The sequence below is a fragment of the Canis lupus genome, chromosome 15 (assembly GCF_048164855.1).
Source record: "Canis lupus baileyi chromosome 15, mCanLup2.hap1, whole genome shotgun sequence".
In the NCBI taxonomy this organism is placed as follows: Eukaryota; Metazoa; Chordata; class Mammalia; order Carnivora; family Canidae; genus Canis; species Canis lupus.
Window position 1 is genome coordinate 50,418,359 of NC_132852.1, and position 14,898 is coordinate 50,433,256.

The 14,898-nt window shown below is 37.7% G+C and overlaps 1 long non-coding RNA gene across 2 annotated transcripts in view; it reads left to right on the forward strand.

Annotated features, from left to right (window-relative positions):
• Positions 1-9,742: 9,742 nt before the first annotated feature.
• The window catches only part of LOC140604434 (uncharacterized), a 207,788-nt gene continuing 202,632 nt past the window's right edge, over positions 9,743-14,898 (forward strand). For both annotated transcript variants that reach the window (XR_012007323.1, XR_012007322.1), the window contains exon 1: positions 9,743-9,974. This is a non-coding gene — a long non-coding RNA (uncharacterized lncRNA). The remainder of the gene's footprint in view (positions 9,975-14,898) is intronic.

Sequence of the window (14,898 nt, forward strand, 5' to 3'; positions counted from 1 at the left end):
ACACTCTTTATTGAAGTGCCTCCCACTTCCATTCTCAACTTATTTTTTACAACCTAACCCTTGTACCCAATGCTGATTCTAGTCCAGTGTACTACCATGTGATGTTTTATTGACATTTAGCAAGTATTTATCAACTGCCTTCTATTTACCATATATGGGGATGAGTTGGCACATTGGGTAAAAATTCAACTAAGCCACGGCATCTGGCCTCAAAGAACTGAAGAGTTGAGGGAAGAATAAACAAGATACTTGACTATTAGGGTAAGGAGTTTCTCATTCTTTGGAAGAAGCATGCATGGGGGTGTTAACGTTCTCTGGGTTAGAGTGCAGAGGAGGACTCTGCTGTAAATCAGACTGGAAATCTAGGGGATTAGGGGTGGTGGAATGATTTCACCAGGAACAGAGGCATAATTACACCCAAGAGTATAATGTGCTAATTCAAGAGTCATGAATTGGAGAGGCTTATGGAGTTATCATTGGTATGAGAGGCTTGGGTACAATTTGTGCCTTTGGAGGTATGTAAAGCTCTCAGATCTGCACATGTTTCTGCCCTAGAAAGAGAGAGTAGAAGGGAGGAAGGACACATAATCCGCTCTGGGAGGAGGTATGGGGGTTGAGAAGCCCAATTCTAGGGGATCCCTGGGTGGCTCAGCTGTTTGGCGCCTGCCTTCGACTGAGGGAGTGATCCTGGAATCCTGGGATAGAGCCCCACATCGGGCTCTCTGCATGGAGCCTGCTTCTGTGTGTGTGTGTATGTGTGTGTGTGTGTGTAGCATAAATAAATAAATAAATAAATAAATAAATAAATAAATAAATAAACTCTTAAGAGAAAAGAGAGAGAAGCCTAATTTTAGTGGTGCTGGATTTGGTGGCTTGGATTCCTATATGTTGTGAGCAGGTTGTTGGTGAATTTTGCACCAAGGGAGGCCTCTACCTCAACAGTAATAAAATTAAATAAGCACATGTTTTAATCTTGAATGTGGTAATTATTAGTAGTTGTAACCCACATAATCCAAAGATCTTTGGAGTCTCCAATAAATTTTGAGAGTATAAGTGGTCCTGAGAACAGAATGTTTGAAAACTGCTGAGCTGACAACATAGAGGTCAAAGCATGAATGGCTGGGTGCGAAAAGCTAAGAGGTTTCAATTTCATCTTAAAAATTATGGGGAGAGAGGCACCTGTGTGGCTTAGTTGGTTAAGTGTCTGACTCTTGATTTCGGCTTGGGTCATGATTTCAGAGTGGTGAGATCAAGCTCTGTGTTGGGTTCCATGCTCAGTGTTGAGTCTGCTTGAGATTCTTTTTTTTTTTTCTTTTTTTTTTTATTCATGAGAGAGAGAGGCAGAGACACAGGTAGAGGGAGAAGTAAGCTCCATGCAGGGGCCTGATGTGGGACTTGATCCCGGGACTTCAGGATCACGCCCTGGGCCGAAGGCAGGTGCTAAACCACTGAGCCACCCAGGGATCCCGTCTGGTTGAGATTCTTTTTTTTTTTTTTTTTTTTTTAAGATTTATTTGTTTATTTATTTATTTATTTATTTATTTATTTATTTATTTATTTATGATAGAGAGAGAGAGAGAAAGAGAGAGAGGCAGAGACACAGGAAGAGGGATAAGTAGGCTCCATGCCAGGAGCCTGATGTGGGACTGGATCCCGGGACTCCAGGATCACGCCCTGGGCCAAAGGCAAGCGCTAAACCAGTGAGCAACCCAGGGATCCCCTGGTTGAGATTCTTTATCCCCATCTCCCTCTGCACCTCCTTCTGTTCTTGCTCGCTCTTTCTAAACAAACAAACAAACAAACAAATAAGTAAAATCTTTAAGGATTTTAAATAGGGGACTAACAAATCAAATCCACTTACATGGTTTGAAATATTGGTCTCCCTATCCTTTGAGGACAATTTAGTGGTTCAGTTCAGTGGGGGCTTCAAAAAGAAGCATAGTGGTCAGGTAGGATGCTTCTCTAGTAGTTCAAGCTAGAAATGATGAGGACTCAAAGTATAGCAAAAGAGTGGTCAGAACTGATTTGAGAGAAATAATGTACTTCTACAGGACTTGAGGATTGGTACAATGTGCAGGATTAATAAGAGTGAAGACTCCAGGGTGACTCATAGGCTTCTGGGTTGGATATTTCAAGGGATGTTAACCACACCAACCCTATTTACATGCTCAGGGATCTCTACGTCCCTCCTCAAATGTCTGTGTTTTTTGTTTGTTTGTTTTGCCTCATTGAAAGACTACTCAACAGCCTCTGGAGCCCCTTTACTCACAGGTACAGAACTGGAAGTGCCTAGGAGCTTAAGTTTCCCTAGCCGACTCTGACATGGCTTTGTAACCAAAGACTGTACAGGAATATGGAAGCTCAGCTCTCTTCTCTTGAGGTGGCACAAATGGAGAGATGTCATACACACTGTCCATGTGGGAATCAGGCTGAGGCTAGATCTTTTGCTGAAATCACACGGTTGTTTGGCTTCCTCTTTTTCCATAGTCATCTTTCCCTTTTTCCCCCTTAGCATTTTCTCCTGGGAGCCCTTCCTTACTGTGCGACTGCACATGAACATTCATTCATCTCCTGCAGAACCTGATCCAAGACAGGGATTGTGTTGACCTTGCATTTTACTCAGACAGATCATACTAGGTATGGGGCAGATTTTAGAGGAGGAACAGTAAGTAGTTTTGGACATGTTGATTTTAAGGGCACATGGATCGTTATGTGGAAATATCTAATAAGTAGTCAGATCTGAGTTAGAAATTTTAATTTCAGGGCAGCCCCAGTGTCCCAGCGGTTTGGCGCCACCTTCGGCCCAGGTAGTGACCCCGGGGGACCCATGATTGAGTCCCGTTTCGGGCTTCCTGCATGGAGCCTGCTTCTCCCTCTGTCTGTGTCTCTGCCTCTGTGTGTGTGTGTGTGTGTCTGTCATGAATAAATAAATAAAATCTTTAAAAAAAAGGAAATTTTGATTTGAAAGCCATCAGCCTTATGGATAGATGGTGGTTGAAGCCCTAGGTATGAATATGGTTAATTTGGAAGAGTGTATGGAAAGTCTAGAGGTAAGACCTGGGCCGTGGGGATATTCTGGTGGATGCATATTAACACATTCTTCATAAAAACCCTTTTCATACAAGTAACACTTTATATTTTTGTAGTCGGAAATATCATATCATTTGATATGATATAATGAAGGAAGGTGGGAGATACGTATAATTACCGTTATCATTTTTCAGATGAGGAAATTGAGACTCTGAAAAGTCATGTGGATTATCCAAAGTCATGAAAATGACAGGACTCACACAAAAATTTAGGTCATTTAATTTCTGGCACAAAGCTTTTCCTGCCACCCAATTGCTCTTGAAAAACTATCGTTTTTTCCTTACATACCCTTGCAGTGTGTAGGCAATTGTCTTCCATTCTGCAGACTCAGCATTCTTATAAACTCCTATTACATCTGCTCCAGCTTTTCTGGTAGCCTCATGAATTTATCATGCTCTGCTGCAGGATAACTTGATTTCCCAGAGCCCAGAAAGTCACTTTCTTCAGGAAGCCACATGGAACCAACTTTTGGTTGGTTCTCACTTAACAGTTTTGAATTTATTTTATTCACACGTTGATACACTTATTTATTTCAAGTGTTGATATGCTACTTTTGAATGTTTTTGACTCATTCTGTGCACTTTTGTTTTTCTTCCCCAGTTATATTGTAAGGCAATCTTTAAGATACTCTCTTTTATATAGAATTAATAAAATCTCATTATAGGTATTTTGGAAAATGGAGAAAAAGATAATCTATAATCCTGAATTAAAACAACCCTTTTTTGTCTATTTATTTTCAACCCGCTTATTTTTTTCTTCATGCTTATGCACTTTGTTTTATATAATGATATTCCTGATGTTTGCAGTTGTCCACCTGGCTGCTATTTGTTATACAGATGTATTTTGTAACAAATTTGGATTCTTCCTTAGTATATATAACAGTGCATTGAATAAGGAGTCAGGATCTGCTTGGTAATTCATTAAGTAGGAGGTAGGTTTGCAAAAGACACTCAGATATTTAAATCAGGCTATAGAAGCAAAGATGGTCAGCAAAGAGATTTATTGGGGGAAATGACTTTTCACTTGTGGAGAGATTATGATTTTAGGAGAATAAAGTGCTTAACCGATGTAATTGGTGCAATTGTCTTCATCTGTTAGGATGGCCCTGTTTGGTGAGCTTGCATTTTTTACTTTCCTGTCCCTATTAAAACTATTTAGACAGCTGAGGTTGTATTAGAGTTAGTAAACAATTTGGTTTTATTTGATTCTTATTCAGCTGTCAAAACATGACTGTGACCTCCTTTCAGAGTTTAGTATAAAACACTTTTCTACAATTTGGTTAATTATTTTAAAGGGAGTCCTGAACAGTTATATGTTTCATACTTAGCCAAGAAAACTCCAATTAAGTTTTCCAAGTCGTTCTGCAAATTCATCTGGCTAGCATTCTCTTGGTATAATGACATCATTGTATATAACTATGGCTCACCATTAATCTGGGTGTATTAGACTTTCAAACATTTGTTCCTCCAGACTATATGCTGGATTTGCATCTTGCTGGATGACATTTAAGCAGTTTGCCTGGACATTACATATTCCCAGCACAGCTTGAAAACGCATTCACTGAAGGGCTTTGTGTCTGAGTCTAGATGAAAAAGGAGTAAACCTTCCTCTCTCTTGAGATGTTTGGATTAAGTTTAATTGATTTTTAAAATACATTAGTATGATCACAACACTTTGAAACAAATGAACATTTTTTTTAATAAGGCAGGTTACGTTGGGAGTTTGGCCTTAAAAGCTTTGAAATACTGAAATACCAAGGGGCTAAGGAGATTATTTTTTTTTAAACTTAGAGAAAGAACAGCACACTGAAAAAATTTTATAATTTATACTTATGCTTCCAAAGTTTGAATAGACATAAACTTGCTTTTGGAAAGAAGGCTTTTCATTTTGAAGGGCTTGAAGTATAAGCCTTTTCGTAGAAGAGTGTTGGAAACTTATGTCCTTGTCAGACTAATGCAACTTTATTGACTTAAAGCTTAGAAAGAAATCAATATATTTTCAGAGACATGTGGAAGATAATAGTACTTCCACTTATGAATATGGTGGACATGCCCCAGCCATGTCTCTGAAGGTATGGCTTGTGAACCAGGGACATTAACATTGCCACCCACCAATATGGTATTGAACATATGGCTTGCATATAACAGATAATGCTACTTCTCTGGACTCTGTCCAAAATGCTTGATCTCAGACCATCTGCTAACCAACTCCTTCTTAAAACTCTACAATATCAGTAGACTTAAAACTCTATGAGATCCGTACCTTATCAGTCTATAAAACATGGTTTCCACTCACTTTTCTCCGTAATCCACACCCTATCCTTGAATCAGGGCAAAGCCCTAGAAAATGATATACTTGTTTCATATTATTACCTTATCCCCAGAACAACCACCTTCACTAAATTAATTAATTCTAAAGGTTTTATCTTTGGTTTTGTGTGTATTTTGGTCAAAGATAATTTTGGTCAAAGATACATTACCCATTATTTTCTGTATACAGTTTCATTTGAACTTATAGATAGGAAAGAAATGCATGACCTCTGACTCTGTCCCTTTCTCTCTCTCAAAATTGGTTTGCTTTCATTAAACAAATAAGTAGAAGTACTTAACATGTTGGGATTTTGCCTCTGAGGAAACTCAGAGCAAAATTGAATCAACAATCGCAACAATTATGTCAAACCTCACACTTGGCATTTTGCTCTCTCTTTTTCTTATATATCTTATATATAATATATCTTCAATATATTATTTTTCCCCCAAACTCTGTTGTGTACATGGAATTTATTTTAAGGTGCCTTAAATCCCTTTTGAAGATCAGAAAATGTAAGCAGAGTGTTAGGGGTAGGATAGGAAAGGCTCTTCAGAGGGCCAGATGTTAGTGATTCTATAAATAATAGGAACTTGAAAGGAAAATGGTATTTTTGATGGAGCCATGGTGACTCCAACCACCAAATGATCATCTGTTCACTAGCAATCCTTAGCGTGTTGTGGTCATACTGTGTAATATACTTTCCCGTAGATTCTATTGTTTGAAATAATTCATGTGGACAACATGTGGATTTAAAAGTCTTTATACAGAATTCTTTTATAAAGATCATGAAAGGAATAAGCAGGGCTAAAATTTTTTATCAAAATGGAGATGCAGTGAGGACTTAAAAAAATTAGCTCCTCTATAAATTTTTGGTATTAGTTTTTATATGAATCAGAATTTTTTTAAAGGACAAAAAAGCTTAGAATCCTTGATCATCTGAAAAATATTAGGCATGAAGCTAAAGTAATTTTAATGGAAGCTTAGGAAGAAATAATGATTCAATTTAAAAATTTTAAATACATCCTTTCAAAATTACATTTTATTTTTTATATACAGTCCTATCTATACATTTAAAATAATGTAGATATCAATCAAAGGTAAATTTAAAAGTGAGAAACAGAACTGTAGGGCTGAAATGGGGTTGGAAAGTGCTGTACTGGGATGCCTGGGTAACTCAGTCGGGTAAGTGTCTGACTCTTGTGAGCCCTGCATAGGGTTCTGTGTTGAGGGTGGAGCCTGCTTAAGATTCTCTCCCTCTACCCTTCTCTTCTTCCCTCCCCCCAAAACCAAAAGTTATGTACTCCAACCTCTCACCTGAATTCTAACCCTTAAGCAATCATTGCTATAAACAAACTTATAGAAGATAATCATAAAATAACTTTTTTCCCTCTTTCTCTTTCCACTGAAATTGGTCTTTTTAGTGTTAGTTCTTTCCCCTTCCTGGATGAAAAGTTGAGCAGGTTGTGGTCATTTTTATGCAATGTGGAAAGGTTTTCCATGGCTAGAAATCATAAGACATGGTCTTGGTATTTAAAAGTCCAATCTCATATAATATTCAAACTTCCCTTTTGCTTTAATCTTAAGGCTTCCTTTCTTTCTTGTTATAATACAGTTTTTCCTCCCTTGATGACTGGTTTCTACCCCTCAAAGATCAGAAAAAGGGAGGGAGGAAAGAATGTTACCTTCTGGCTGGTTGTGTGGTGTTGCTCCCATGTTCTCTAGATTTAGAAGGTGATGAGAGCTCCCTCTTCCTCTTAGGGATGCTTGTTATAGGTTTTTCAGAGACTCCATTGCTGGGGATCACTCAGCTCACGTCGTCTAGAGAATGGGAAATGTAGCTCTATTTTTGTTGGATCCTTGTTTCTTCCTTAGACCTTAGGCCTTCCTTAGGCCTTTTGAATTACCAAAAACACAAATGAGGTGATAGAACATAAATGTTCAGATGAGAGAAGTTGGGAAGTAGACGGAGGGAGATAGGCGTTGAAACAGGGACACTAAACCCTTTATTGTGCAAAGAAGGAAATCCAGAGAAAATCTCTACTTGTTTGAACAAGAGATAAATATTAAAATATATTATTTAAAGTTGCAAAGGTAACAGAAATGAATTGTAATAGTGGATTAAACACAATAGAGGAATCAGAGAGAGATTTACAGTGTTGAAAGCCATCTCATTTAGCTGGAAGTAGATAATGTTTGAATAGACAAATTGTAAAATATATTAGCAAAGTGTAGTATTTTGAGTCTTAGAGGTAATTATCAAATGAATTAAAAGCATAAATTAAAAGCATAAACTGTTCTTGCAAGGACCAAGAATAGTGGTAGGGAGGGTGATTTGGGCTTGATTGTGTATATTTCTTATCTTTACCTTTTTTTAAAAAAAAAAAACAGTACTTGTATTTTTCTAACAAGATGTTTTTAACCTTTATTTTTAAAAGTATATTTTTAAGTTATGTGGAAAAATATATAACATGTATTATTTAATATGAAAAAGATTAAAAATGAGTTAAATCATTGCTGCAGGATATTAAATCAGTATAAAGATGTAACCTATTACTTAATGTGATACAACCATAAGCATCTTCAGAGAGATCAAAGAAACAGAATAATATCAAAAGGGGCCTTTTAGTATATATATGAATTAAATATGTGAAAATGATCTATTAAAAAAGTCCTTGGGGAAGGAAAGGGTTATATAATAAGTAGGTTTAGGTTATTTGCTTTTAAACAAAAATGTGTCTTCAACTCCTATCCTGTATTAATATAAGTTCCAGATCATTCTTATCTAACAAATATTAAGCCAACAAATGCCTAGAAGGAAAATTAATTTATTTATCTGGGTTCTACATTGGCCAGGACCTTCCCTACTTAAACCCAATGGGAGAATTTGCAAAAGAAAAAGCAAAGATTCAACTTATTTTGCAGAGTTTAGACTTTGGACTTTAAATAAAAGATGGCAAAGAAAAATCATTACAACAAATGAAACTGCCTAATAATATAGATTTATAAAGAAGTAATTAAGTTCATTTTTATTTTGTTCCAGACAGTAGTCGGGTTCCAGCACTAAGCATGACAGACATGATCTTAAAAATCAGTGAAAAAAACCCTTGAGACTCCAATAAATAAATTGGCAAAAACTATGCATGCTTACTTTACTGAAGACACAATGCAAATAATTAGTAAATGTTAGAAAAGTATTTGCCAAAAAAAGAAAATTATTTGCCTCATATCATGATCAAAATTTACAAACAAAAATGAGATATAAATTGTACTAATTACATACACAAAGATATTTTAAAGGGAATATCCAGTGTTGGGACATGTCACGAAGTAGGCACTCCGGCCACTAAAGTGCAAAGTGTTTCAAACTTTTAAGAAGGTAATTTGGGAATATGAGTAAAGAGTTTTAAAGATGTTCATATCTTTATGGCCAGAAATTCAATTACTGATGTTTTTGTAGGATAATTTATAATAGTCAAAAAATTAAGACTTTCTAAATGCTCAGTCATAACGAACTGTAAAGGAAGAAATAGTACATTTGAAATAATGTGCAGACATTAAGCATGATATTCATACATAGTTTTTAAAGCTATGGAAAATGCTTATGATGACATTTTAAAAGCAGAACAGAAAATGATACCAAGTAGGCAAAGCAATATGTAAAAAAGTCAAGAAATTAACATTTAACAATCTTTGGGAAGTGAGGTTATGATTTTGAAATAGAGTATCTTTTCTACTTTTGACCTTCTTCAGAATGAACACGCATTGTCTTCATATTGAGAACAAAACACAGACAAACACTCAGCAGCTATCCCCAGCTCTGCAATCTGTTAATTATGGAAAATGGGACAAATGATTCCATTTGTGGGTCTGACGTCACGGTCCACACAGTTTGGTGGCCATCCACTGAACTGTAATAGGCCTGGCAGTTCTAAATGGTCATGAAAGTGATGATTTGGGTTGTGGTAACTTCCGTTGCACAGTCCAGTATACCTCCTCTTCTCTTGCATTTTCTTTAATGTTTCCACCATTTTGGGAAAAATTATTCCCAAGACCAGTGAAGAAGTTGAGTCTGTCCATCTGTACTTGTGCCCACCATCTTCATACCAGGAGTTACAAGCTGAGTTTATAAATTTCAACACTTGTTTCTTATAGCCTTTAGCCTTGGGTTGATCCACATCACTCACTCCTTAAATATAGCCTTTTGACTTTCACTGTGTACCAATAAACTTGAATCAGACAGGAAGGAGCACAATACCTCCTTATAAGAACTCCCAACCTTTCTGCACTTGCAAAATAAATCAAATGTTCTCTCCACTTGATTTCCTCTTTGGATGACCTTTGGCTTCCCCTTTCTTGAAGGAATCAGCTTGTACAAGTGAGCTCTGTACTATCTGTCATTCTCAGATACGGCATTCTTCATGACCCTGAAGGAGCCAAGGAGAAGAAATGGAGGAATAAAGTTGAGGCTGGAGGCTGGAGAGTCTGTTAGCAAAAATGACACTGGCTTTTGAGTTTGAAGAAGTTTGTTTTTGAGAGGATGCGGTTTAAACTCCTTTTCCATCCTCAGAAACTCGGTAAGTTCTTGACTCTTTCCATGTGGCAACATAATAACGTAATACTGTGCTAGGCAGCTAAGTCAGAGTTCCATCTTTAGTACAATTCATATTTTAAACTTTAAAGAGACTCACAACTGAGCTTTCACAAACAGTAGCTGTTTACTCTCTTTCCCCTGAAATAATCATTGCAAATACCCCTCTGAGAACGTATATTTTCAGATGCCAGGTAATCAAAGCTTAGTTGTACTCAGAGGCTTTTTTAGAACCAAATGGAAAATAATTGCTTTAAAGTACCCACTTGTGAGGATTTCTGCTCATCAGTATAATTGCCAGCAGCCACTGTCTTTCTACCACAATAAATTCACAATGATTCATTAGCTTCTATTGGGGGGGATGAAATAGATTGTCTTGTTAACATTGACTTTGATTTTTAAATGGCTTCACTGACTTCTTACTGGGATTACAGTTTGCACATAAACTAAAATAATAAATGCCCACCCCCCTTTAAAAAGTGTTGGTAATAGAAGAGGTAAAAGAAGAGGATAAAATTAGAACTTAACTAGCCTTGCAAGATTTAGATATGAGTTCTCAGTGTATTTACACTAGGAGTTTTTTTTTTAATTTCTTCTCTTTTGTCCAAGGAATTTAATTTCTTGACTATAAGCCTTTGCACACAGAACCCAGCAGTTGGCAAATAATCCTTAGGATGTGGTCTCAAGTACCTTTGTCCAGCCATCTCTCTGGTAGCAAATGAACAGGATGATTGCTGTAGGAAACTGCTGGATAAGAATGCTTGTCAAGAACCCCATAATCTTGTTTAGCAGATTTCCTACGTTGATGAGATCATAATTAATGTACCTCAAGACTTCTTTGTATATGTGGATATTGATCAAAGGTTAGCACATCTTTGTTGATTTGCTGGTTTTTCAACAGCTTGGGAAACGCAGCCTGTCTTTATCTTTGCCATAAAAATGGTTTGGGATGATTGACTACGTGTGCATCAGTTGCCTTGTTGGGATTCCACCAACCTGTGGAGAGGTCACCCTAGCTTGCCCGTGGTGTGCACATGTGGGCAGCTGAGTCCCCTCTAAGCTGGCACACACGCTGGGTATGTAAGTCACCAAGTGTGCATCCAGTGACTGCCTCTCAGTGGTACCATCCATGTCCCTGTTCCAGTCTCAGCCTCCTCAGCTCATCAGAGATCCCATCCTCTAGTTTCTGTGTCTACTGACATAGCTGAAATAAGAAACCTGGATAAATAAAAGCCATGATTGCCCATGGGTGTTTTAAAGTTTCAAATTGAAAGGGCAGATTGAGCTTTTTAAGATTGCTTCAAAGATAAATAAATAGACCAAGAGCCAATTTAACTATTTGAGGCGACTTCAACATCAGAGAACAAAACAGAGAAAACTTCCAAGGGGGAAAAAAAAAGATTTCTTGAGAAGTTATATGGAGACAACTTCAAAGAGGTGACTGGGGGCTAAGGAGGGTCTTTTTGTCAGCCAGCAGCAAGCCAGCCACAGAGTGAGGACAGTCTGGCCAGGAGCAAAAACAATGCATGATAGGGACATGGGCTTTAACAAGTTAATATCAAGTGGCCAGAACTCAGGAAAACAAACAGACAAATCAGTCTCTTAGCTGGCACTGTGAGCAGGGGGCTCACTTCACAGCAAACCCAACACACCCTACTCTGTGTCTAATCATTTGTTCAGCAGGCTATAGAGGTGGCCTATATCCAGCACAGCATCAGTGATTTATACAACTACAGTGAATGGAAGCAAGAAACATTTCTTTAAAAAAAATATCACTGGGTATTTCTGATATGGAGTATGGGAAGCAATAACCTAGTTTCTGGGCTGGCAAAGGAAAAGTAACAAAGTGCCTAATTTTTTCAATGCTGGGTCGTTTCTAGAAGAAATAAATAAAAGGATACCCATCAAAGTCTTTCAGAGTTAAACCAGGGCAGTTTTCAGCTGCTTGGATGAATAACTTTAATTCCCATTAATATAAGCAGCATTTGTCTGGTACTGGAGGATCTGAAACACATTGTCATGCAAATTTAATTTGGTGGAAAGCCTGAGATGTCACTAAAATTCTCAAAATCCTGATTTTAAAGAATTTTAAAGCTAGAGCTGAGTAAACACGGGTACTCTGTGCATTCTGGAAGAATGATTTTCCCTAAGAAATGTTTTGTTAATGTAGGTAAGAAATGGGGAGAAATATTTGATCCTATGCTATTGTATTAGTCTTTCTACCCTTAAAACATCAGAAGAGTAAGATTTGGAAGAAAGAATAGTTAAGGGATTATGGGTGAGCCATCTGTGTCTTTGATGGAACATGGGTGTGGGTCAAAAGTGGGAGAAGCACCAACGCTTGCATATTGCATTTATTAGAGGTTCTATAAATTTGTGTTGCCTGATTGGCTGGCTGAAGGAATAAGTGAAGTGAACTTTGTATTGTGCTCTGTCCCATTTCTCCCATGTCTCCTTCCCCTGTGCCTTCATGGCATTGTGGTTCACTGCATTTCCATAGAGCGCTTCTCTCAGGTACCTCATCTTTTGGAAGTTGGAGGGCCAAGCGGTCATGATCCAAACTTGTTCTGGAAGCTTCACATTCCATTCACACTGTGAAACTTCTTTCCACTTCTGCACCTTACCAAGCTCTGTGGTGGTTTTAATACATGACATTCTATTATGGTGCAAGTTATCCATCAAGGTAGCTTAAGACTCGCTCGTGAATGAGTATCTTCTTCACATTTTGGATGAAAAATTTGGGGGCAAAAGCTTCCTGGGAAGAACCCAGTAACAATTCAAGATGTCTGCCAAGAAATCAAGGTAGCAAAACTCTGGGTTTCAATTCTCAGTTGAGGTGACAATTGGAAAGAGAGAGTCTTCTCAATTCAGGAAACAGATCTCCAGTTCTGATTGAGATAGTTCAGTAACCGTATATTGTATTTGGTTGGTTCTCAGGTGCAAATTTGAATGTCTCTATGTTAGGTCGTATTTTGCAATCAGTAGTGCTGGAAATTGCTGATGGCCAGGCCACAGTTGGTATATTTGTCATCACCTGAACTATGAACACAGCAAAAAAAAAAAAAAAAATCATCCATAAAATAATAAGCTGCAGGGCATCTGAGTGGTTCCATTGGTTAAGCTTCCAACTCTTGATTTTGGCTCACGGTGGTGAGATAGAGTCCTGTGTGGGGCTTAGCACTCAGTCAGAGTCTGCTTGTCCCTCTCTGGCTGCTTCCCACCCCTTCCTGTGTGGGTAGGCACGTGTACTTTCTCTCTCAATTAAATAAATAAAGTCTTTTAAAAAATAAGTCGCAGAATGACTGTGACAGCTGCTTGGAAGGGAATTGCAAAGAAAATAGTGGATGGAGCACTCTTTTAACCCTTAGGAGGCAAATGGTTGCAGGGAAAGGGGTGCTCTAGCTCTTCCTGATTGCTAGAAGTTCAGCACCAAAGCAATTTTTTTCTGTTGTAGATTTTTTTCTCAGATATACTGCCTCAGCAACACGGAAAACATGGAAAAACTCAGCAACATGGAAAAACTCAGTAACATGGAAAAACATGAACATCAACAACTCTGAGTTCAGAAGTCATCCCAAGAGTCAGACTCTGAACCCAAAGAACTTTTAGGAATACACATTCACTAATGTATTTTTAGATATCCTTTGTTTATATATATGTACAACAGTAATATATGATAAAAATCGGTGTTAAATACACCCAAGATAGCTTTCTCAGGTTCCATATGCTAGAATTCAATACAATAGGAACACATTGTATCATTGTTTAATTGGTAGTTTTTTTTGTTTTTTTTTTTTTCTGCTTGGTACATAAAATAATAGGGCCTCTTAAAATCAATCTATGGTGCCAAAGTCAAAGACATCTGATACATTCTTCTAAAAGTTCCACGAGAAATCCTCCTAATTTTAGCTTTTACAAATTATTAAAAGTAAAAAAAAAAATCATTACTTTAACACACAAAGCCTAAAATCTACTGGTAATCCACCGGTAAAGAAATCACATTAAAATGAAATAGAATAACATGCGAGTAGCTACAGAAAGCAAGATGGACAAAACGTGTTGGTAAAGGTTGTGTCGGAATTTTAGTTAACAGATCTTTACTGCACCCACTCTGCATGCAGCAGACTACACTGGGTTATTACATTTTCCCTGAAGCTAATTTGAGATTGCTTCAGGTTCTGACAACCTGAAGGGGGAAATAGGCCATTCCTCTGATTGTTCGGCTAACCTCACGATCTTTTTTTTTTTTTTTAAAGGAAGGACAAAGTTATTTATAGACCCTATTAATTTAGCTTAAATGATTCTAGCTACTGGCCATGTGTAATCAGCTTTTTCCTCCTTTCCACTTAGAGTTGGCTAGAAATGCATCGGATGGAAGAATTAGAAAATGTATTGTTTAAGAGCATCCATAACTGCCTCTAATGTCAAAATACAAGTGGGGTTTCCAGGCCACATGAAAAATAGGCATATTCAGTCCTCTGTGTAGGAGGCCAGCTTTTTGGTTCCTGCTTACAAATGCGTGGATAGAGAGAGGCTCTTAACTCGAAAAGTGCCCCCAAATGTCACAGGGAATGGAATTTGAGTATACTCTCTTATATTTTCAAGCACACAGAGTTAATTCACAGTAGGAAATTTTTAAAAAGATTTTGAAGGAGATAGCTGCTGAGAGATTAGGGAAGGGATTATTTGGTGAGGACCACTGGAGGGTTTTGTTTTTTCCCAGGTAACTAGCCTTCTAGTTAATGCAGCATCCATCACTCAATTCGATGGTCCCAACAGTGTTGTTATAAAGGAAATAGGGGCCTGTTTCCCACACTGTCTTGGGTAGGTGGACAGACGGAGAGAATTTGGGGTCTCTCTGATGGTGGGACCAAATCTGAGGCCTCTGTCATCAACCTGGTCAACCCAGC